This window comes from Callorhinus ursinus, unplaced genomic scaffold (genome assembly GCF_003265705.2).
Source record: "Callorhinus ursinus isolate GAN/ISIS: 27379988/994484 unplaced genomic scaffold, GSC_fseal_2.0 scaffold42, whole genome shotgun sequence".
In the NCBI taxonomy this organism is placed as follows: domain Eukaryota; kingdom Metazoa; phylum Chordata; class Mammalia; order Carnivora; family Otariidae; genus Callorhinus; species Callorhinus ursinus.
Genome location: NW_027397104.1, coordinates 7,208,264 through 7,232,797, shown reverse-complemented (window position 1 = coordinate 7,232,797; position 24,534 = coordinate 7,208,264). Strand labels below are relative to the sequence as shown.

Genomic DNA, 24,534 nt, shown 5'->3' with positions numbered 1-24,534 from the left:
TTTCAACAGCCCTAAGTGTAGCATTCTCCTAAGTGAGGTAAATGCTCTCTTTGCATTGTTTTCTTCCCAGGTGATTCCAGCTGCAAGGTAGATGACTAGGACTCAAATGCTGGAAAATAAAGGAAAGTAAACTGTGTCATTTCTCTAAGTTTTAGTCAAAATGTGTTCATCAGAGGCAGAATTAAAATAATAGTCCAAACAATAATTTGAAAAAGCACTGTTTTCCCAGCTACTCCTGTTCAGCAACTGAGGTTCCATTATCCCCTTTCCTCCTTTCAATTTGAAGCATTTTTATGCTTCAGATCTTCTTGAGCATATCATCACTCAGATCTAATGCATAAGACACAGGAATTTATATTGAAAATGATGTGCACAACAACTCGTTGTTCCTAGAGGACCTAAGGAAGTTGTTGCAGTTTGTAACGTAGCATCAATCAACTTTTAACACAGGGACCAAAGTTTTCTTTTCTTTTTTTCTCCCCCCTCCACCAACTTTACTGAGGAATAATTGATCAATATAATAGTATCTATTTAATGGGCACAACGTAAAAAAAATGTGCACAACGTGATGATTTGCTATGCATATACACTGTGGAATGGTGACCAAGATCAAGATAATTAACACATCCATCACCTCACCCTTTTTCTGTGTGTGGTGAGAAAGCTTAACATCAACTTTCAGCAACTTTCAAATATAAAACACAGTATTATTAACCTCAGTCACCATGGCGTATATTAGATGCTCAGAACTTACTCTTCTTATAACTGAAAGCTTGTGTCCTTTGACTTTTGTCTCCTCTCCCCACAAAGTTTTCTTGATAGGCTAATACTGAGCAGGGAGAACAGAGACATAAGTGATGTATATAGCCAATTCTAGGTAATTTTTTTATAAATATAAGACCTACTGGAATGTAAATTGCAATAAGTTTCTAAAAATTCATTTGGATATATGTGTCAAGAACTCTTAAGACTATTCAAGCTCTTTCAATTACTAGCATTTAAAAGATGCAGAAAATTAGACAATGCTCAAAACAAAAATATTCTACTTCAGGAATACTTTTAATTACATAAAAATGTAGGTATTTATACCAACTGGAAAGAGAATATATAAAGTGCCAATGGTGATTACCACTGGGTATATAATAATGAGTGGTTTAATTATTTTAGTCAAATTTATTGAATTATAATGAACATAAAATAAGAGTGCATCTAAGGTGTATCTTTCAATGACTTGTGACAAACAGAACCATACCATAATCAAGGTATAGGACATTTCTGTCATTCCAAAAAGTTCTTTCCTATCCTGCTGCAACAACCCCAACCTCAAATGTCACCAGGAAACACTGATTTGTTTTCTGTCACTATAGATTAGTCTTACATTTTCTAGAATTTTATATGAATAGTATAGACTCTTTTATATATGGATTCTTTCACCTATCACATTTCTGGAAAGTATCAATGTCACTGGGCTTTTTGCATGGCTTCCTTTCACTGAACATTTCTGAGATTTATCAATTTTGTTGCATATATTAGTAGTTTCTTCCTCTTTATTGCTGAGTAGTATTCTATTGTGTGGTTATACTACAATTTGTTTATCCATTTACCTACTGATGAACATTTGGGTTGTTTCTAGTTTTTGAAAATTATGAAGGAGGCTGATAAGAACATTTATGTACAAGTTTTTATGTGGACATATGTTTTCATTTTTTCTTGGATAAGTACCAAAAAGGAAAATTCTATTTCAGTGTGTATTTGGCTATATAAACAAACAAAGTGCCAACTGTCTTCAAAGTGGGGGTAACATTTGAGAATTCTGTTCGCTTCACAAACGCCAACATTTGGAATTGTCAGGCTTTTAAATTTTAACCATTTTAGTTTTAAGAAGCAGCATCTCATTAGATTTTCAATTCTCATTTCCCTGATGACTAATGATATTGAGTACCTTCATATACTTACTAGTCATTATTATCTATTTTCCATGAAGTGTCTGTTCACATATTTCACATATATTCTTTTAAATTGTCGAGTTGTCAGTGTCCTTTACATATTCTGAATACAAGATATAAGTATTGTATTTTTTTTTCAATTTGTGACTTGCATTTTCATTTTCTTAACGAAGTATTATAAAGAGAAGAAGTTTTTCATTTTGAGGAAGCCTGATGTTAATTTGTTTCTTTCATGATGTATGCTTGGATGTCCTGTCTAAAAAACTTCACCTACTCCAAGGTCATGATGGTTTTCTTGCATAATCCACTTTAATTTCTGTAAATAGTACAAGCTAAAGTTTGAGGTTCATTATTTTCTATAGATATCTAGTTCCAGTATCATTGGTTGAAAAACTTTACTTCAAATTGATATATTTTGGCACTTTTGTCAGTAATCAATGACCATTTGTGTATTGGTCTCATGACACTATCACACTGTCTTTTCAGTACTTTTTTTTAGATTTTATTTATTTATTTGACACAGAGAGAGACACAGCAAGAGAGGGGACACAAGCAAGGGGAGTGGGAGAGGAAGAAACAGGCTTCCCGCCAAGCAGGGAGCCGGATGTGGGGCTCGATCCCAGGATCCTGGGATTATCACCTGAGCCGAAGGCAGGCGCTTAACTGACTGAGCCACCCAGGTGCCCTGTATTTTTTTTTTTTCTTTTCTGTGCTCCAATTTAGGTAGTTTCTAAGGGCATTTATTCAAGTTCATTGATCTTTCTTTTCTGTAATATATTCTTTGATCTGAATTCCACCCAGTAAACTATTTTTCACTTAAAATATGGCATTCTTCTATTCTAGAAGTTCTCTTTGGTTCTTTCTTTTTAAGTCTTCCATTTATCTCATTATTTTCTGGTTTTGTTTTTTAAGTCTTGAGTATATTTATAGAGTCCTTGTGTTTACTAACCCCATCATTTCTCTCATTTATGAGTCTGTTTCTATTGGCTGATGGTTTTTCTCCTGATTATAGGTCACATTCTCTTATTTCCATTTCTAGTAGTTTTTGAATTCTGAGTTTTCTTGTCTTCCTTTAAAAAAATATTGAACTTTGTTTTGGCAGATAGTTAAGTAACTTTTGGATTAATTTTCTCTTTTCAAGGCATTCAAGTACAGTAGCCTTTACTGTAGTTACAGTTTGGCGCTTCTACTAAGGTAAGACTCTTCTATAGTCTCTGGATGGTTGTGAAGGTCTCCCTACTCTGACTAGACAGAGTTCTGATACCTCCCTCACCCTTTTTCTGTGAGCAAACTCAGGGATCATTCACCTAACAGCTCTCCAATGGATCTTTGCCTTGCAGAGTTCCACCAGACATAAGCATAGTTGAGTCTCCAGCAACAGACTCAGTGGAACCCTTATGTAGATTTTTGGAACCCTTTCTGTACTTACCTCTCACTCTGCAAATTCCATCTGCCTTATCTCCCTATATTTTAATCTCAGTCTTCTCAAATGATCAGTGCTTCCCTTGTGTTCTCCCACCCTGCATTTTAACTGGAAAATGCCTCCAGGCAAAAATCCAGGATGATTTTAAGTCTCATTTTGTTTGTTTTCATTCTCTTCTGAACCACAGCCTTGTGCTGCCTATTGCCTAAAGTCTACAATTAAATGTTTCATATATTTTGCCCATTTTTGTGGTGAGTTAAGGTAGGGTAGGCAAGTCTAATTCCAATTACACTAATGTGACAAGAATTGGGAGTTCCTAATTGTATTTTTATATATGTCTCATTTTTTCAAAATTGTCTATCAGGTACAAAAAACAATTTTATAATTGAAAAACACACACACCCAAAAACTACTGATCATTTTGCATCCTGACCCAAAATGATGGCACTGTAAGCTACTCTTGAGGTAAAACACCATATATCTTATTCCTCCTATTGTTGTTAGGCACTAGAAATTTTGACCTTGGAGAGATATGTTTTTAAATTTTATACAACTATGATAGATTTAAAAAAAAGTTTTTTAGTCATACTTACTAGTGTGGTTAAAATAATTCTTGCCTGCTTTTTGTTCCCATCTCAATAATGTCATTCTTCATGGTTGCAGTATGAGTTTTTATTTGTGGAGTTATGAAAAATGCAAGCTGGGCACTCAAGCAGAAAAAGAATGTTGTCTCCGGAGCCAAATCCCCAGTGTACAGAGGAATCATCCCCAAACCATGCATCAGCTTTCAGTACAATTCATAGCTACTGACATTTTATAGACCAGGAAGATCCAAGCTTAACTAGCATAGAAAAAGTAATACATTTCCTTCCTTTTGTAGAAAGCTGCATATAATATATCTTTGAAGACAGGGTTGAGATTATCACCATGTTGTTCTATGGATAAATATGGAAGTTCAGTTTCTGAGGCTGTGGCATAGTTTGCAGGCAATAAATTCACATAATGATAAAAAAAAATGCTACTTGTAGAGAAAAAACATTGGTGGTGTGTATTTCAGTTCAGTGCCCTACAGTGTGCTGATTTACGGAGATGACTTCTAGTACCTTATACTTTGCAAACTCATATTTCCTGTCCTGTAGAGTAGCTGATCCTCCAAGGGTGAGGTTTTTTTTGTTTGTTTGTTTGGTTTTTTGTTTTTTTTTGTGGGGGGGAGGGTAGGGTGCAAAACACATGCATTGGTTTGAAATGTGATTGGTGTTTAATGACAGAGGTAAGACGAGTGAATGTATCAGGGTTTAATGTTCTCTACCTTATCCCCTTGGTACCCTGTCTTCTGATTTCTGCCTTCATAAACTCTGCTCAATATTTTATTTCTGCTCAATGAAGTTTGTCTCAATAAAATTAGTTGCTGCAATTAGCTTCCTCAGCAACAATGAGCCAGCAGTAATGTGGTGATTTTATACTAATAGCTGGAAGTGTGGTATCAGCTAATGCCTCTTTCCAAAGGTGCTAGTGTTTGTAGATCCTTAACTAGCTCATCAGGTTAGTGGATAAATCTTTGCAGATTTCCAGAGCCTGAATAGATTTACCACTCATAAATGCATAGGTCCATTACCTTATTTTATACAATAAGTAGCATTTATCAAACATTGACTATGTGGCAGGCATTATACTAATGTTTTACATATACTCTGTCTTACTGTTAAGAGAACCTTTCAAGCAATCCCAAAACTAAACTTGTATGATACTGTAAGAGGCCATTGTGTGCGTATTTGGGTTGGCAGTGTGGGTAGCACTTCTGATATCATGGAACTGATAGCCAAGCTGTCACCTGGTGGGTGATACCCAGCGTTGGCTCAAATCCCTATCAATTCTGCAGCCATCTTGAAAATTGATGGGAGCCTCTTGAAAGTTTCCAGTCTACAGAAAATGAATGATAAATGGTGCTGAGGTACTTGACAAAATCCTTTGTTAAATTTGCTTTCATCACTGGAGTAAAACAATTTCCTTTCCTCTTCCCTCTTCTTCCCTGCCCTTTTCTTCACACCACAAACTTAATCTTTGCATAGTTAAATGTTTTTCTGCTTTAAGGGAAAGGAGGTGAGTTCTCTTGGTGGTATGCATGGGTTGCTCCATGTTAGAGTCCACATTTGGTCCTTTTAATATTATTTCTATTGATAGCCAAACACCTAATAAAAAAAAAGGAGAAATTAAATCTAATGCACAAATCTAAGAAATGCAGTTTGTTGGGTTGGAACATAAAATAAATAAAATGCAGATTTTGTCCTCAGGATGCTTCCAATTTGGCAGATGGCAACAGTAGGTTGAAATATAAAACTAACTATAACTAAAGAAAAATGTGACAAAACTATATACATGGGCTCAAGAAAAAGAAATAAAAATATGAAAACTTCCTCCTGGTGAATTTGGAAGCTCTTCAGAATTGCATTTGAAACAAGCCTTACAAAGAACATAGTAAGTTAACTAGTGGAACACATGAGAGAAAGTATATCAGATGGAGAGAATGGTGTGAACAAATAAACAGAGAAAGGAAATTGGAAGACATTTTCTTCTAACTTAGAAAGCTTTCTGAGTTCAGTATTCAAATGAATGCATCAGCAAGTTTTTCAAATTTAAATTATATGTTTTAACTCTATTCTGATTGGTTCATCTTGTTTTCTATTATTAATTCTTCTAAGCAGTCCTAACAAATTAGTTCTCACTTGGCAGACACACTCAATAAATTGTTCAGTCTGAGAATAATTTGTCATTGTCAAGTTTTTGTTCATAACTTTCTGTATACAAGGCCCTACATTTGCTATATTTATGGAAATGACAGACATGATACAAGTAAAGCTCCTGAACCAGGAAAACCTGTAAATACAACCAGTATCTATCAAACCGTTAACCAGATTTTTCCATTCTACTCTTATATATGGTGAGGCTTCTAATGCACTCACAATTAATCCTGAACTACTAAACAATGGTTACTTACTTACACAGATGAAGCTTGCAAAGATATTTGAAAGATATTAGTTTTTTGGTTTTTTGTTTGTTTTTAAAGATTTTATTTATTTATTTGAGAGAGAGGGAGTTGGACAGAGCATAAGCAGGGGGGAGGGGTAGAGGGAGAAGCAGACTCCCCACTGAGCAGGGAGCCCGATGTGGCACTCCATCCCAGGACCCTGGGATCATGACCTGAGCCGAAGGCAGATGCTTAACCAACTGAGCCACCCAGGCGCCTGGAAAGATATTGTTAATTAAATGTCTGTAATCATCAAAAATGCACTTTAAAATATCATGTTTAGATCTACAAATGCTGACAATGTACAGGCCACTTTTAGTTACCCTCAGAACCAAAACAGCTTGTATTCATAAGATTTTGGTGCACATAAACAAAAAAAAAAAGCAACCTTTCATGGATAGTATAAAATATTCACCTCTTTAGAATGCATGGCTGGTTTTGATACTATATTACTGTTAGAAAAGATAGGACCATTGGAGAAAGCTGGGTGAAAGGTATAAGACACCTCTCTGCTTTATTTTGCAACAGTCTGAGGATCAATAATTATTTCAAAATAAAAAGTTAAAAAGATGCATTATTGATCCTCCCAGAATCAATGCTAAATTTAACTGAAGAAAAGAGATTGTGCTTAAGAAAGAAATAAAACCCCATGATGTTCTTCTTCTCTCACCTGTTCGTCCAAAAGAAATAGTAGGCTCTGAAAGCAGGAAAGTAGGGGACAAAATACTGATTCCTTTCATTCCCTGTGGTTGAGTATATTATTTGAACTGCTTACTGCACATCCCAGGGGAGAGTTATTTCTTGCTAGCTTTATTCCTGTGGCAGCATCTTAAGAACACTACTTACTTTTCTCCTTCGTGAGAGTGCTTTGGCTATTCTCTGAAGAGTTTACCCTCAATGGCAAGGGCAAAGTGATTGGCAAAGGCTAGGCTTCTGGCCACCCTGCAGAGCTAGAATGGAAAAACAATGTGGCTTCCTAAAGACAGGTAAGCCACCTTCATGACCTTAGAGCTCTTCGTTTTCTCACTTCAAAATTCCAGGGTCTATCATGTTCAATGAAGTTTCCAGTGTACCACCTGCAGAGAGCTGGCTCATTTCTTATTCACATCTCAAAGATGGAATTATGCATGTACTGCATTTTTTCCTTAGCTCTTGATCCTCAGCTGTAGCTAGGAATTATGGAGACACTAGAATTGGCAGGCTTGTTGGAACTCTTACCAAGTTTGGCAATTCTGTAGCCATATGGTTTCAAGCTGGCTTTTCCTGCCTGTTTCTCCTGAGCATTGCTGGGAGTTATATCCAGTTTCAGGTGGTTAAGAGCTAATTATCAATGCATGTCACCATTCTAAAAAGCATATAACCATTCTATATAATACTTTGGTAAATGAGAGAAGTATTAAATTACACCAAATTTTTTTCACAGATGGCACCAGACTGACCCATATTTTTACCTCATCTTCTTTGTGAGGAAGAAATACAATTGCTGCTTGAGATGCCACCTCAGGCTGGGGAGAAGTTGGGGGACAAATATCCCGACTTTTCGCTTCCTTCTGTCCTCTAATACCTCTGTGGGTATCCACCATTAGCTCAACCCACTATTACAATTAATAAAAAAATGCATGGATCAATGAATAATGCATGATTGTATGATAGAATATATTAACATCCACCATTCCATAATCATTGTACACTTTCTGAATGACAGAAAGAACACAATTCACCCCTGGTGTCTGGAAAAGTCAGATAAGAAGGTAGAAAGAAAGAAGCACAATAAAGTAGAAGTCACAGTCCCAAACCGCAAATGGTATACAAAGGCCTCATAATCGGCTAATGACATAGCTAATTATTTGAAACCATTAAATCATTATTTCTACTGATACAATTAAGAAATTAAAAATACCTGGTAAAGACCAACACATGGATATTGGCACTCCTCTAAATAAATGGTTATTATCACATTACTGAGGTTTAATCATGCGTGTGTGTGTGTGTGTGTATTCATGTGCTCATACGTTTGTTTTCTTATCATAACATAACCATTTGATTCTTTGCCTTCATGTGGGTAATCACCTTCAGTATGTCCCACCAACACTAGGTATATTTCTTAGTTACTGTCTTAACAGTGCTTCTTAAACTACAGTTGATTATATAGAAATCTATTATATAAAATGTTTTATAATAATATTTTATAAATTTTAGACATTACTTTTATAATATATATTTATACTATAAAATATAACATATAATACTATATATAAAATGTTTTAATTGCAGAAAACATTCAGATTTCCCAGAAAAACATGGGACAACAAAACAAAACAAAACAAAGCACATAGACATTATAAAACATTCAGAATAGATGTGCTTACATTTCATATTATGGCTATAATAAAGTCAGGTTATTCTTTATTTATTTAGAGAGACAGAGGGGGTGGGGGAGGAGCAGAGGGAGAGAATCTTAAGCAGGTTCCACACTGAGTGGGGAGCCCAATGCAGGGCTTGATCCCATGACCCAGGAGCCGAAACCAAGAGTTGGAGGCTTAACCAACTGAGCCATCCAGGTACCCAAGGTCAGTTTAAAACTCTATTTCATTCTGCCATAAAGGATTCTCCATAATATGGGAAATGGGCCCCTTCAGACAAGGGTTTAGGCAGAAATCCATAGCATTCTAACTTTAACCCATTAATAATTGAAGCAGACTATTAGAGTAATGTTACTAAACAGTAAAAGGGAATGAATACACAAACAGTTGTAATTTATTCAATACCTGTTATGTGCCTCTCTTTTCTCTTGCTGCGGAGTGCACATTTTTATTTTGATGGGTTAAACAAATGAGACTAAAAATATAAAACTACTGAGACGTGGACTATCTAATTTTTGGATTGGGGTTGTAGCAGTTTACTAGTAAGAAAACTGAGATCCAAATAAAATTACATAAAGAATCTTTATGCAATCTATGCAATTATTCTTACTTAGTCATAACTCATGACTTTTGTATCTATACATATATACATACTAGCTCTCTAGGACTCCTCTTTCTACCATGAGACCTTTATTCTCTTCTTGCCCTTATTTTAAGCTGATTCTAAATCCATCAAACATTCACTGAGTAACTATCACCTACCACAATATGCTGGAACTGTTCTTGAACATGGAGATACACTGGTGTACCAAATACAGCCCTCCAGAACACCATAACAGCTAGAAGAAAATATGATGAAGATTATACACACACACACACACACACACACACACACACACACACGTATAATCTATCTATCTGTATCATCCTAATATTATCTCTCTATATAATCTATATATGATTTTATGTATATATATAAAATCACAAGACACTGATGATTGCTATATTCTGTTCTTCAGAAATAAGGAACACATTATCGGAGGAAGTGCTTGAAACTTTAACAGGAAGGGAAAAAACTGATACTTTTTTTTTTAAGTAGTCCTCAGGTAAGGATGGCAAACAGAAGCACATATATTGTCATCTTCTCAAACCCCACCTTATACTCACAGCAACCTTATTGGTGGAAGACAATAGAATTTGGGGTTTCATTAAGACTGTTTCATGATCCTTCCTGAGACATTTCTCTAGGGAACTATTAATATGAACTGGAGGTACCTCATGAAATGGAATATTTTGGTCCTAGGGATTAATCCGTTCAACAAACATGATCTGTCAGGCATTTTTTTTCTAATTGTTAAAGATGAAGACGTAGGAAGACGGAGCCCGTGCACCTCTAGAGATCATAGGTTTAGTAAACAGACATGCAGTCCAATCAGAGCACAGAGTGGCAAAGAGAGGTCAACACACACAGTGTTGCAGGAGAGAGTAAAGGAAATGGCTATATTCACAGATAGGAAGTTGTCACAGAAAGCAATCCGTGAATGGTGTCTTAAAAGATCAATGAAAATGAATCAAGCAGACAAGAAGATAAACGAGAAAACACATACAATGCGTTGACTTATTTAATTACACGGCAAATTTAAGAAAGTATTAAGAATTTACAGTGGGGAGAGAATGGAATATGTTAGGTGGGAGAGAGCAAAAAATATAAGGGTGGGAAGGAAAGGTCCTGACCAACACCACACACAGATGCACATCCTGTGTGCAGAGACTCCAACTATTGGCTTGTGTAGTCAGAGAGAGGGTTGCCCAGTTCCGCCTGTTTAGTCTTGCTCTATCCAGACTTGAGGACAAATAAAGAGATGCTCACTGAATGAGCAGAAAAAAGGGGCTTCAAAAAGGGCAAGAGAAGCCATCTTTATTCAAGAAAACATTGCTTCTAGGCATGAATGTTGAAACTGAGATGCAAACATCATAGGGCCGAGCTACATGTGATATGCTAACAAATCTACATAAAACAAACCCAAATGATAAATCCCCACATTCTAGGAAGAGATATTGCATAGAAAAGACATTAATTTTAGATATGAGATGATTCTGAGGCAACAGCTTTAAAATTGCACTTATAGATTTTACATGTTTTTTTCTGTAAAATGTATATTTTAAAAAGAAAACTATCCATTTGGAAAGACTGGGCTGTTAGTAACAGTCTTGCCCCATTCCTTCTGCTGCATAAATAGGACTCAGATCTTCACATGAACCACAAGGCTGTAAAACTCCTTCCAACAATAAACCAAGAATACACTTTTCTCTTATTGACTTAGCCTAATATATTAGCAGGGATGTAATTTCTCTTGAGTTTAGTGCCCGGAAAACAGATATCCCCAAAGCCAGCAACACATTGGTGCTCAATGAATATTTCTTGAATAAGTAAATGGCTGAATTTTTTTTACCTCAAAATTTTGATTTATTTTTTTGTAAAAGGCATGCACTCCAGAGAGAGGAAGTACTTTAAGCTGCTATTATGTTATCATACTTTAGTGCAATTAAATTTCCTGCCTTTTCTTAGAGCATGTTTTGATAAGGAGAGACTAAGGGCTCTGGATAAGAAAAAGAGGGATGCACAGTTAAACAAGAGGGGGAATGGTGATTGTAGGGCTCCTTCTCTTAATAAAAGCAAATGCTCAAACAACAACAAAATCCAACCCTCTCCCCATGAAACTACTTTTGTTGAGCAAAGGTTCCATATCTATTTAATGAGCATCTAAACTCCTTTTTTGGTTGCATGATTGATGCTACAGAAAGCTTTCAACATGCAGCACAATTCCTGTTGTATTTATTATAGACAAATATCCTTTCCTCTTTGTTCTCTTCTTCTAAGAACAGAATGTTGATTTTCCTTTTGGGACCATCTTTTCTCTACTCTCAAAGTAGTGTTGGTGGGAGGCAAACCATAAGAGACTCTTAATCTTAGGAAACAAACTGAGAGTTGCTGGAGGGGAGAGGGGTGGGGGATGGGGTAACTGGGTGATGGACATTGTGGAAGGGTATGTGTTGTAATGAGCAATAAAAAAAGCTTAAAAACAAAAACAAAAACAAAACAAAGTAGTGTTGGTGAGACTAACCCTTTCTTCTTGATTTAAGGGACAAACAGGTAGCCTGTGTAAATCACTTATCCATCTCTTCACCCCAATAATATTTTTTGATATGTAATGTAAGACAAGCTAAGAAGAGATATTAATTCTGGGATTCTGGTTGAAACTGTTTGAAAAGAGAAATTAGAACGTGAGGATATAAGCCTGGAGGTGCTGAGGGAAAAGGGTGACTCAGGAGGGAACCAGCACTAGAAAACTAAAACAAGACACACTAAGAAATAGCTTCTTGGTGCCACTTTTGAGAACCTGAATTAATCCACCACTGAACTTTCCAGTTATATAACAATTGCATAAATTTTGCTGTTGTTATTCTACATCTGTTGGACTGTCTGCCATTTATAACCAAAAGAGTGTTTCTAATAGATCAACTCTAATAAAATGAGAAAATATAATGATTAAAATTAGAAGGGTGATTTGGTAAAAAAAAAAAAAAAAAAGCACAAAGGACAGAGAGTTCTACTCTCATTGTGAGTTTGGAAATTTGTCCTGGAAAAAGATGGCATTTGATATCTGTCCATGATGAGTAGCATCAGGATGCACATAAAGGCAGTTAACCTAAGAGATGCCAGAGTGAAATTAAAGGAACTAGAGTGAAAAAATGCAGAGAGTATTCAGAGAACCACATGGATGTAGAGGGAAAATACCATTTTAGATCCCATATTTTGAAAGGAGGAGCAGGAGATGGGGAAATAGGAACATGGAAATAATAGAAGTAAGAAAGAATCCCTCAAGATCTGTAACTCATATTTTGAAATGCATAAACCTTGGCTGAATGAGGCTTAGTTTGGGTTCAAGATGATATAAGTTAAAACAGAAAATATTCTGACAACAAAAGCACACTATTCCATAGGGATGAAAGTAACAGAACCACAAAAAAGGCACCAAAATATTGTCTTTAACACAATCCTATTTAGATCATTATTTTTCAAAGAGATTTCAGAGGCTTTATAGAAGTATCTTCTGACACCTTCTTTGCACTGAAATTATATTAAATTAGAGGTATTACAGATATGTATCACTCACATCACTTTCTAAAGAAAACTGGCTTCAAGAAAGTTGCCATGGAAAGAAATCGTCACATGCCCCAATTTCCTGTTGGGCTATAGCTGATTGCGTAAGGGGAGGGTCTCTAACTCAAGGTGATCCAATACATGAATGAATAGTTAACCTTTGCTTCTTGCCTAAAAGACTTGCACTTAGTAGGAAAATCTAAATAAGACAATCTGATGTGATTTCACATGTATCTGAAATAGGCAATATAACAGAACTTTTTCAGTGTCGGTGCAGGTAAAAATAAATGATACCATAAACTGGGGTAAGAAATTTCACAGGGAGTCAAAATCATGGGCATGGGTTAGTCAAAGTCAGTAGCACAGAAAAAAGAAGCAAATGCTCTTTTTACTAGCATTATATTAATAGTGAAGCACAAGAGAAAAGACGAGTGTTTTCTAACTGGGCTGTGGTGATCTTGAGAGCTGCTCTCAATCCTAGAATGACCCTGTGGTCTCCACTCCTGGCAGGTTTAAAACTTAATAGCTCCCGTGAAATCTTTTCTCCCATATGTTCCCCTTGTGTTTTTACAATAACTCCCGTTTTCTTGAGCTAGCTCGAGTAGATCTCTTTTCTTTACATTTAAACAAGTGTTAATATATAAACACATTTATTCAGACAGGGGAACACATATTAAATGTCTTAAATATACTGTAAAGTTCGTTATAAAAATGAGAAAAATGTTTCTCTTTTACAACAGTATAAAATGTATCCTTAGGAAACTCCAAATTTCAGTAACATATATTCTACTAAAAATATTTTTGCTCTAGAGTTGGGAAGAACTAGATTTATAGAATTGCACTTGGCATGTTTTATTCCACCTAATAGGTCCTATTCACCATCACCTTTAATATTTTCTAAATTCAACCCTGCTGGATCTGATCACATGTTTCTAGGATCAAGGACAGCAATATCGTCATATGATAATGGCAAAAACAAACAAAACTGAATTTGAAACAAGCATTCTAATTACTTTTTAAGGTCCTTTGTGCAAGAGTTATTTACAGTGATTAAGTCAGGTAACATTTATTGTCTGCATGGACCGGTCTTGAGTGATTTCTCCTGTATTCTCACAACATAGGATATACTACTTACTGTAATTCCAAGACCACAAACTCACTGCATAATGGGAGTCCTAGACATGATTAAAGAAGAGAGAGGTGGGGCAAAGAGATATGATAAAAGGTCTGTGACTCCATATGTTTATTATACTGGTATAGAAAAAAATTTATCTTTTTGGCAGATATGTGGCTTATTACCTTTCAACAATATATAAAATAGTTGGTGTGACCAGCAGAATAAAACCATTTAAAGCATTGTTGAATTAATGGCAGATTTTGTGTCCTGATGTGCTTTCCCAAACAAAAACTACTGGAAATTATACTTACCAATATAAATGCATACAATGAATTAATTAATGAAAGATCACTGATCTTGACAGGAAATAGTCAACATTTCAAAAGTCTCCCTAATCCTTAAAAAGGAGGAATCATTGCTGTATGCTATAAAAGAATGGGCATTTGTTTAAATTCAAGGGAAGATTTTAAATTAGAGGTCAGTTTGAATGTAGCATACATTTATAACACATATTAAAGTTAAGTTTAGTAATGAAATTAATTTATATAAATACATTTATATAAATAAGAAACCCTGGGTACCAATCTCGCCAACAAATAACACACTTATATTCCCTTATTGGAAGTTCCAAAACCTAGCTTCTAGGTTTATACCCCATCTTTCAATTTAGTGTTTTCCAGCTGCGGTTGGTTGATGGGAGAAAAAAGGACTGCATTTGAGTCACTGAGGTGAGAATTGGACACAACTCATCATCTCGCTTATTTATGAGAGCCCACAGTAATTAATCATTACAGATTGTGAGTAGGTCATTTATATAACCATAATTCATAATTTAAATTAGAATAAAGGAAAAGGTGTGAAATGCCTTTATCCCACAGTCAAGCCCACAGCATGTAAAAAAAGAAAATCTCTAAACCAAAATAAAGTCTAATTTTTCAATTGTTTCTTTCTGCCAGTACAATATCTGGACCTACTAATAGTAGCCGCTTGATAGGAAGGAAGGGGCCCAGTTATTTCACTGTGACTGACATCATAGTTATCAAATAGTTCAAGGTCAGTAAGATCATGGTATACAGTTTATCATTAGAGACCAAAGACTTCTTAGAAGGCAATCATCTAGACAGATAATGTGAGGATATTAGTCGCCAATACAAAATAATCAATGGTAATTGGTATGGAGGAAAACATACTAAGCACTATGAGTATTTCATAAGACCTAGGTAGCCTCATCTAGTGAAAATAATGCTTAATATAACACCATAATCAAGTTCTCAGTTAAGAGTGTGGCATAGAGTGGATAAAAAAAGGCAGATTCAAGGTAATTTCAAGAGTACAGTATGAAGCCATGTTCCAAGCCTGGTTAGTAACTATCTTGCAGGCAGTGTGCAGATCGGTTAGAATATCAGATTTTAAAGCTAGACAGACCTGAGTTAACTACTGGATCTCTGAACTTAGAGAATTCAATAACCTTAACTATTTACCTTAATTTATCTGAACTTTAGTTTTTTAATTTTTAAAATGGATTTAATAATGTCTGTAACATTCCGTTGTTGTCAAGATCAAATTAGAAACTATAGGCAAATTCCCTAGTACTATTCACTGGCCCATGGCAGGTCCCTCATAAATGGTAGCTATTAGCATTTTTATTTTCGTCAGGAAAATCTCCACGGACTCCCAGGGAAACTCCATGCTAACATACTTTTCTCAAAGTGAGAGGCCCAGGGAAATGTCTGTCCTTCTATCAGTATGTCCAGAACTCTGTATTTTTCCTGATATTTATTGGCTGTAATCGCTTTTTTCCCAAGCCAAGATGTTGAAACAGTCTTCTATGGCACAGACATCACTGTGTGAGGTGAGTGAGGTGGGTGAATCTGGTGTCTTAAATACTATGTAAGTTGAGATCTGAGCAATAAAAACTTCAAGAACTTAGAGAATTGTGCTAATTGAGAAAGTGGAAGAAAACAGTGAATTCTGGACCACTAAAAGCATTCTCTAATTTTGATACTAACCTATCCAAATGTGATATATGAAAACAGAAAGGATCCGGTAGAAAAACATCCACGATAGCCAGGAGAGCCCTCTTGTCCAGCATTCAGTACTGTTCAAGGGACAAGATACAGGATTTAGGGGCAGTGATGAGTCCAGTTCTCCATTGTAAACTGAGAATAATTTATTACAAAATTTAGGCTTGAAACTATTCTTATACCTTTTTTTATACCATCGAAGTAACTGGCTCATGGGCAATTTAGTTTCCTACGCAGCTTGTTACTAGGAGAGAGCAGCTGGCTCTTGGCAGGGTTTATACCATTCTAATCATTGGAAAGAATTCTGATTCATGAATTAGCATTTCTGATTTATGGACCAGGTCTTCGTGAGTTTCAGTATGAGTGAATCACCGAATGCACTGAGAACACACAGTTTCTGGTTCACAACCGCAGAATGTGGTGACTCAACTGAGTGAGGCTTGACTTGGATTATCTTCAGGATTGTCTCAAGAGAACTTCTGAAACGCAGAAAAGGTAGCGCGGACACAGGTTTGCTTCTGAGACGGCCTATGCTTCTGCTGCCACCGCCATTACGCTTGCCTAGAACCTGCGAACACCATGTGCATTCAGTCTTTGCATCCCACTCCAAAACGGTAGGCGGAGATCTATTACAGAAATGCTCTGTTGCCCTGCAATCTATCACACTCAAAATATTAGTAGATGGGTCCTAACACCTCTCATTTCCCATAATAACTTGTTGTGGCTGCTTTAGTAAGATAACAGTTCCCTTATGTTTACTCCCCCGTGAGTAAAATAATATATTCTTTTATTTACCTATCACTGTCTTTTTCGGGGTTAACTGGTATACTGCCAGTTCTAATATTCGGTGAGTTTTTTTGTGAGTGACTGACATAATCCAGTGTCAATGACTTAGAATTGCTTCCTGTCTCTGGATGTGGACATAATGCTTTTGCAACATACTTTATTTCCTACTAGCTCCTTATTGCAGAAAATGACATATTTTATTCCTGAATTTGTACTTGGATGTATTTACTATAAAGACTGTAGAATGTTATAACATCATTACAAAGAAAATTATACAGACATACTAAAATTTCATCTTAGACTCTCAGTAGGCTGCATTTATGTAAAGGTTACTTTGCCCTTCAGGAATTCAAAAATAACTAGCCTTTCAAGTCTCTGCTTGCTTCCCCTAACAGCACAATAAACCAATCCTTCCATGGAGTTTGGGATTATGCCATACATTAACTTGATATATTCTCCATTTAACTTTTATTATTACTTTAGCCTGTGTCACCTTCTACTGACAATATTCTGTATGAAGTTATTTCTTTCTTTCTTTTTTACTGCTTATATAGCTTGTGGTTAATCAACCACAGCAGAATATTTAAATAAAATGAGGCCAAGATGTAGAAACATGTACTCTAAACAGAGGCCTTCACAATAATGGAAACGCAGATGTGAAATGCCTGAACACAAGGCAAGACAGAATGAGCAGTGTCCTGGATTATGTCTAAAGCACAAAGTGATACCCACAAAATTCCACTAGAATGATGACAGTAATTTATAATTCTCAAACATAAAGATGGGAAGACTGGTTTCTCTGTGAAGGCAAGGAAACTTTTCATAAATCCAGTCCAGATGATATTTGTAAAAACCACAATATATAATCCATTCAACATATGATTCTACCTCTATTGTTGCTCCAGATCTTTTATGAGGCAGGACAGCATTATTCCATGCTAATTATCTTGACATAAGATTTAAATTAGTAAAACTTAAAACCCTGTGTGTGTGTGTGTGTATGTGTGTCAAATAAATAAATAAATAAATCTTTAAAAAAAAAAAACACCTTAAAACCATACCCTCCACATTGCCCATTTGTCTCATTGCTCCAAGAAATGGCCAATGCATTTTCATAAGGTAGACATTCACTTAAAGAGCATTTAGTAAGCACCTCATATGGTCCAGAGAATCCTATGAGCCTAATGAAAATCTGAAACATACTATTATTTACATATTAAGTCCAATAATAACAACTAACCCATGAACGAGGCAACTAAATTCTTCTGACAGATAGTTTATAATTATTCTTTAAAATGTTATGTTGTTTGGTTTTGGTTTTCATATACCATCACATTTTAAGAAATTAAAAGAAAACCAATTGTCCTCTTTCTGACAGTACAGTAGAATGATTACATCCTCCAAATCTTTGGTACCCTTAACCCAATGCTATCCACTCCTTAAATCATTCCTCACCTAAAAAATAAAAATAAGAAAACACAAATATATGTGTGCATGTATGTGTGCATACACTTATTATATATAAAGAATTTACCAAATTCATCTTCTGTTGGCAGAGTTTCACTATGTGAATGTTTCCCAACTGTCAGGTCCCAGCATAACATAGGAACTGGGAGATAAAGAGACACCGATGCTTGTGGCCAGAGGCAACCAGCCTTGGGGCTTTGGCCACTGTACTTCTGGCCACCTCTCCCTGGACACTCTGAGGGTGGAGGTAGTCAAAATCTTGGCACACTGCATCTTACTCCACAGCACAACACAGACTGTGTCACGTATAGGACAAGCCACATGGTTCTAGACTTTTGCAATTTGTATGCCTGTCTTTTCAGTCAAAGCAAAGCACACATTACTTTCTGCAGCATATTTAAGACACAGCAAATGGAATTTTTATGCTAAAAAGCACTCCCATGGCAAACGGGAACCTTTGAGAAGGAACATAGGCTCCAAAGAGTAAAACGGCCAACAGTAGTATGAGTACAAGGAGTAGCCATAGTAATGGCTAGAGTGTCTCAACAAGGTTCCTTTCAATTCAAATTATCTCATTACATCTGAACAATTCTAAGATTCAGATGTTATAGGAAAAACCCTGAGGTTATAGATGTTCACTAACATACTGTAGGTAACTCATCCAAGATGTGGCAGAACCTGAAAGTCCATTGCCCCAACCTAAGTGACCATTTAGGGTCATCTGGGGCTCCTAACAATGACGACAATGTTTTTTCCAAAAAAAGGAAAAAGAAACCACCACCACACACATAGGTCAAAAAACTCCTGTATCACATGACACTACTGAAATCAGTAAAAACCAATTTAAATTCTCTTTTAATTTTCTCCCATTCTGCCTCAATTCCTGCAGAACAGGAAGTGGTTAAGAAATTATGAAAGTTGTAAACTAATCAGTGGATTGGGAATGGGAGGGAAGAGAAAGTTCAGTGTGGGGGAAAAAAAACCCAACCAACCAATAAACCAAGATCAGGATGTCCTACAAAACGTGAAACAAACAGAAAAAGAAAACCTAAACTGGAAGGCCAAAGCAAGAGGGCAGATGGGCAGAGCCACTCCTATGGCAGCCCTAGGAAGACAGAGTCGAGAGTTTCCTGTTATCTCTGAGTCTGGTCAGTGGGTAACTGGGCATCATGAGCAGTAAAGGCTGAGCCCAGCCGACTGTGGTGGCCATGGCGGAGTGCTGAAGGCTAAAGTGAATTCACTGGGAACACTCCTACTAAGTAGCCAGTTGTATTACAAGTCTGAGAGAGTCACTTGACAGACAGGAAAATTATGAGGAAATAAAAAAAGGGGGGAAAAGAAAATTGGAGACCCTCAGAATTGCCCTGAAGTACTAGGGTTGCCCCTCTCCAAACAAAACGTACAGAAATCATTCTAAGCTGACACAACTGGAGTTTTCTCGAAGACTCTGCAAACCCATGGGCTATTTTCCCTTTCCTAATCGGAGAGGGTAGATTGGGTTGCTTGTTAGCCTGCCATTCAGAGAACTCAGCTACAACGTTTGCTGATTAGTGCCGGTTTTAATCCTCCAAACTCACAAATGTAGTGCTGGTTGCATAGCACTGGGGCTTGCTATCCCCTCCTTCCATCTTCTAGCAATTTCGAGCTCCCCAAGGCAGAATGAAATACCCGTCAGAAGAGGTCACCTTTGAGATCTGAGATTTAAATAAAGTTTACTCCACCCTACCAGCCAGAGCACTGCAGGAAGATCAATGCTTTCTCCAGTGATTTTGCAAATTCTTTGGGCTTCTGTTGTGACTCTGAGGTCTTGTTTTCTGCTGAAATTTCTATTTCATTGACATTTCCACTTCCCTGGTTGTTTTCTTTTCTCTGCTTTTGCCTATTCAATTGAGCCCCTTCTGTTTGACTTTAAAAAACAAACACACCAACTGGCATATACATATATTTTATAATAGGAGTTACATTTTCCCTACCCATTGTAGTCACTGGTACTGTATTACTCTCTTAATACTAATCTTTTGGGGAAAGCAAATAATAGCTTTTAAAAAAAATTTTTTTTGGAGGGGGCTTACCAGTCTCTTTTGAAGGCTGTACTAATACAGGATGTATTTTGGCAGTCACAGGTTAGTACAAAAGAGGACCACTCTGACTTATTCTTTAGCAGTTTTCCCATAATGTCTTGATGAGTCACCTGTGGACATAACTTGCTCACACAGGGTATATTGTTATAGTGCATTTTGAGCAGGGAAAGGCAAGGAGTTTAATAGGCTTAGAGATTGACTCCACCAGGGTCACATGATTAGTAAATGGCAGGACTAGCCTAGAACTGATTGTCTGCTTCCATCTGAGTCCCAATGAGACCACTCTGGAAACTTCTGTTGATTGTACCCTGCTCCACCATGCTCACCAGTAATAAAAGTAAGAAAAGAAGGTAAATGTGTTCTGTGGAAGCCACCCACCATGTTCACCAGAGTTCTCAGAGGGCTTGATCCAATTCATCAGGTCCCACTCACTACTCCCTGATGTGAAATTGTCCTGGTAGAGAGATTTAAGGCCACTGAGAATTTATATAACCATATTAATATATGGTAGGTTCGTAAAACTTATTTTCCAAAAATTAAAGGGACTTTACATCATTTTACATCACTCTAAAATTTATAATGGGCTCCTCTCCCATTTGTATTCAAAGCAAATTCATGTATTATGAGCTTCCAATCTGTATTTTTGGATTTATCCACTTCCACACAGACACATCCATTCAATTCACCAGCCTCCCCAACCTCTAACTAAATTCACCATCCCCATACCATATCCAGTCCTTTCTGGTTTATGTGCTTTACTTACAGTGTATTCTTTAACTTCTTTATTTATTTGTATGAAAAGTCCAGTCTTCCAAGGCTACCTGATCCATACAAAGTCACTTAACCCTCAGCTTGATTTTTTTATTTTAATTAAACTTTCTTTGTATTTTATTATCATAGAACTTCATTCCTAAGATAACATATCTTCTCTTACATGATAATATTTTCTGTATATGTTCTTTTTCTTTACTAATCTGTAAGCACAGTAACATGTTTTATCTTTGTATATTTCATCTTCTTCCTCCCAAGGTAGGATAATATTATTTAGGACACAGGTCCTTAATAATAATTTACTGAATTATGTTAAGTCAATGTATTTCACAGACTATTATTTGTGACTCTTTTTTCATTTATGAAACACCAACCATTGGGTTGGCATTTTCTAAAAGTTCAAAAATCCTACCAAAAATGAAGCTTGACACTGCTGAAGCCCACATTATTTCAGTTGTTTTGTTTCTTTCTGATAGATTCCACAAGTCTAGTTTAGGGCTCACAGTGCTTCTGGGACTCAAAGGAATGAACTACCACAGAGATAGAAACAGATCCCTGAATTTCCAATCTGTATGGATCATGTTATATACTTGGCAATGAACTCTTATTCTCAAATGAGGAGGGGAGTATTCCTTCAGAACCACATCTTGTTGCTTTTTACAGACATAACAGAATTATAAAACACAAAATGTGTCTGGTTCTTCAGATGATGACTTTGGCTTTTTTTTTTTTTTAATCTAATAGAAAAGCATGTTCCTGAAAGTCCAGAAAAAAAGGGAAAGACGCATTTACTCAGGCAGATTAAAGGCATCCATTTATGAGGAAAAGAAGATGGAGAAAGAGGAGGAAGGAACAGTTGATTATTTATTTACAAAATCCTTGTGAGACAACAATCATAGTATTTTAGAATTAGGGGCAAAAGCTTCATAGTGAGAACATCAGATTTGAAGATTGGATTATCAGTGTTAGGATATGTATCATATTTGGGGGGGATGTGCTAATTGAATTGATAATAAAGATATAGTAAAACTCAAGATAAAACTGGGAACAATTTTTATATTATCTATATTTTTTAATGAACTTCAAAATTATTTAGATAATTTTAAGAAGGAGTTTAATTCTTTAATACAAACATACTTATTAACCACTCTATTGAAGATGTATTAGCTAGGGCATTACAAACCAACCCCAAATCTCAGTGGCCTACCAAAATGGAAGTTTATTTCTCACTAATGCTACATATCCCATGTGGAAATTCCATGTGGGACTGCTTTACAAATCACTTGGATTTCCAAGCTTATGGAGGCTCCATTATCTTGTGCTAAACCATCTGGAGTAAAAGGCCTCTTCAGTCACCTTAGCAAGAAAGGAAACTCTGGAGGATCTTGCAATTAAATACTTAGGCTTGGACGTGATTCATTCAATCACTTCTCCTCATATCCCCTTGATCCTAACAACCACATGGCCTAACCCAGGAGTAAAGGAATGGAGGGGTGCCTAGGTGGCTCAGTCGGTTAAGCATCTGACTCTTGGTTTCAGCTCAGGTCATGATCTCAGGGTTGTGGGATTGAGCCCTGTGTTGGGGTCTGTGCTCAGTGGGGAGTCTGCCATCTGCCCCTCCCCCTACTTGCGTGCACACATTCTCTCTCAAATAAATAAATAAAATCTTTAAAAAAAAAAGGTAAAGGTGGGGTGCCTGGGTGGCTCAGTCATTAAGCGTCTGCCTTCCGCTCAGGTCATGATCCCAGGGTCCTGGGATCGAGCCCCGCATTAGGCTCCCTGCTCAGTGGGAAGCCTGCTTCTCCCTCTCCCACTCCCCCTGCTTGCGTTCCCTCTCTCCCTGTGTCTCTCTGTCAAATAAATAAATAAAGTCTTTAAAAAAAAAAGTAAGGGAATAGATGTATATTCCTCCCATGTGCCTGGAAAGAGAGGGAAACTGAGATATCCTCCATCACAAGATATAAAAATTCAATCAACCCATAACAACTATCAGCATTCTGTGTCTATAATCTGTGTTTTTATGATGTATTTCCCTTTCAAGTGTATTTGTGCTGCCAGAAGGAGATACGATAATGAGAAGAAAAGATCAACACAAGAATATCAACACAACACAAATAAGAGAGTAAAATGCAAGAGTATCTTTATCTTCATGCCTTCTCAATGTATGTGGGAACTCCAGTTCACCCGATATACATTCTCTGGCATTGTTTCTGGCTCATCTCTGTTCTGAATGGTTGGTTCCCCCTTCTGATCCATAAGAGTACATGATATGATCATTTGGAATGTTACTCTTTTCTAAGTATCTTAGAGAAGCCTGTAAATATGGAGGTGTCGAGTATTATATTAATAAAATCAACATATTATAAACATCATTATAACAAAAAATAAAGGCAATCAATCCATGGAAATCAAAAGTGTTATGTCAATGAACATTGCCACTATACTCTGTAAGTTTATCAGTTTCTCATGCCAAAATTAAATACTAAAAATAACTTAAGTATTTTGCTAAATGGATATGTACATAATGGTTCCTCTTTATAGCTGCATACCTTATTTACTTGGTAACCAGGAAAGACTTTTTCCAGAGCAAGTTCAAAACTGCATTTACAAAGACTACTTTTAAGCAAGTGAGCAAGTGGGGAGAAATGATGTCAGATATATTTGCTTAGGACAAGAGAAAAAGTTCGAACTAACCAGATTATCTGTGCAAAAATGCATGGGTCATCCAAATCATTCCCCCAAAGCCCTTTTATGTTCTAAGACAGCAAGCAAAAGCAGTTCATGTTTAATTAATGTATAGCATATCTAGCATATTCATTTTAGAATTCAACTTTGAAATTGACATTGTAGAGTTATATCATTGCCCCTGGTGAAACAGTTGAGTGTAGGGTATTTATTTTCATTTTACCAGACATTTACAGTATGATATGATGGAAAGTGAACTGGATTGATTGGGTATCTGGAGACCTAAATTTCGCCTCATCTTTATCCCTTAATAGTAAATAACCTGACATTTTTCAAGCTTCAGTTTCTTCAGCTTGGGGAAAAGGAGAATGTTTTCTATGTTCCCTTCTAACTCCAGCCTCTCTTGTCATGGGGAATTCACATTCAGATAGAGGTGTACAAATATCTCATAGCTCTTCGGGAAGCAATCCTCTTCATGGCAGTAGTGTCCAATAATAGTACCGCCTCTGGAGACAGACCGCCTGGACTTGACTCACAGCTTTGCCATTATTTGCTCTCTAATCAGTAAAACAGGGATAATAACGGTATCCACTTCATAAGATGTTAGGAAGATTAAATGAATTAATACTTGTAAATGCATCTAGAATGTTGAAATATAGCAAGCACATAATTTTCATTAGT

At 36.4% G+C, this 24,534-nt stretch overlaps 1 protein-coding gene and 1 pseudogene across 4 annotated transcripts in view; both read right to left on the bottom strand.

The window, feature by feature from the left end:
* The window catches only part of LOC112809563 (BTB/POZ domain-containing adapter for CUL3-mediated RhoA degradation protein 3-like), a 29,365-nt pseudogene extending 21,388 nt beyond the window's left edge, over positions 1-7,977 (bottom strand).
* The window catches only part of LINGO2 (leucine rich repeat and Ig domain containing 2), a 1,267,465-nt gene that overhangs the window by 701,893 nt on the left and 541,038 nt on the right, over positions 1-24,534 (bottom strand). The window lies entirely within an intron of this gene.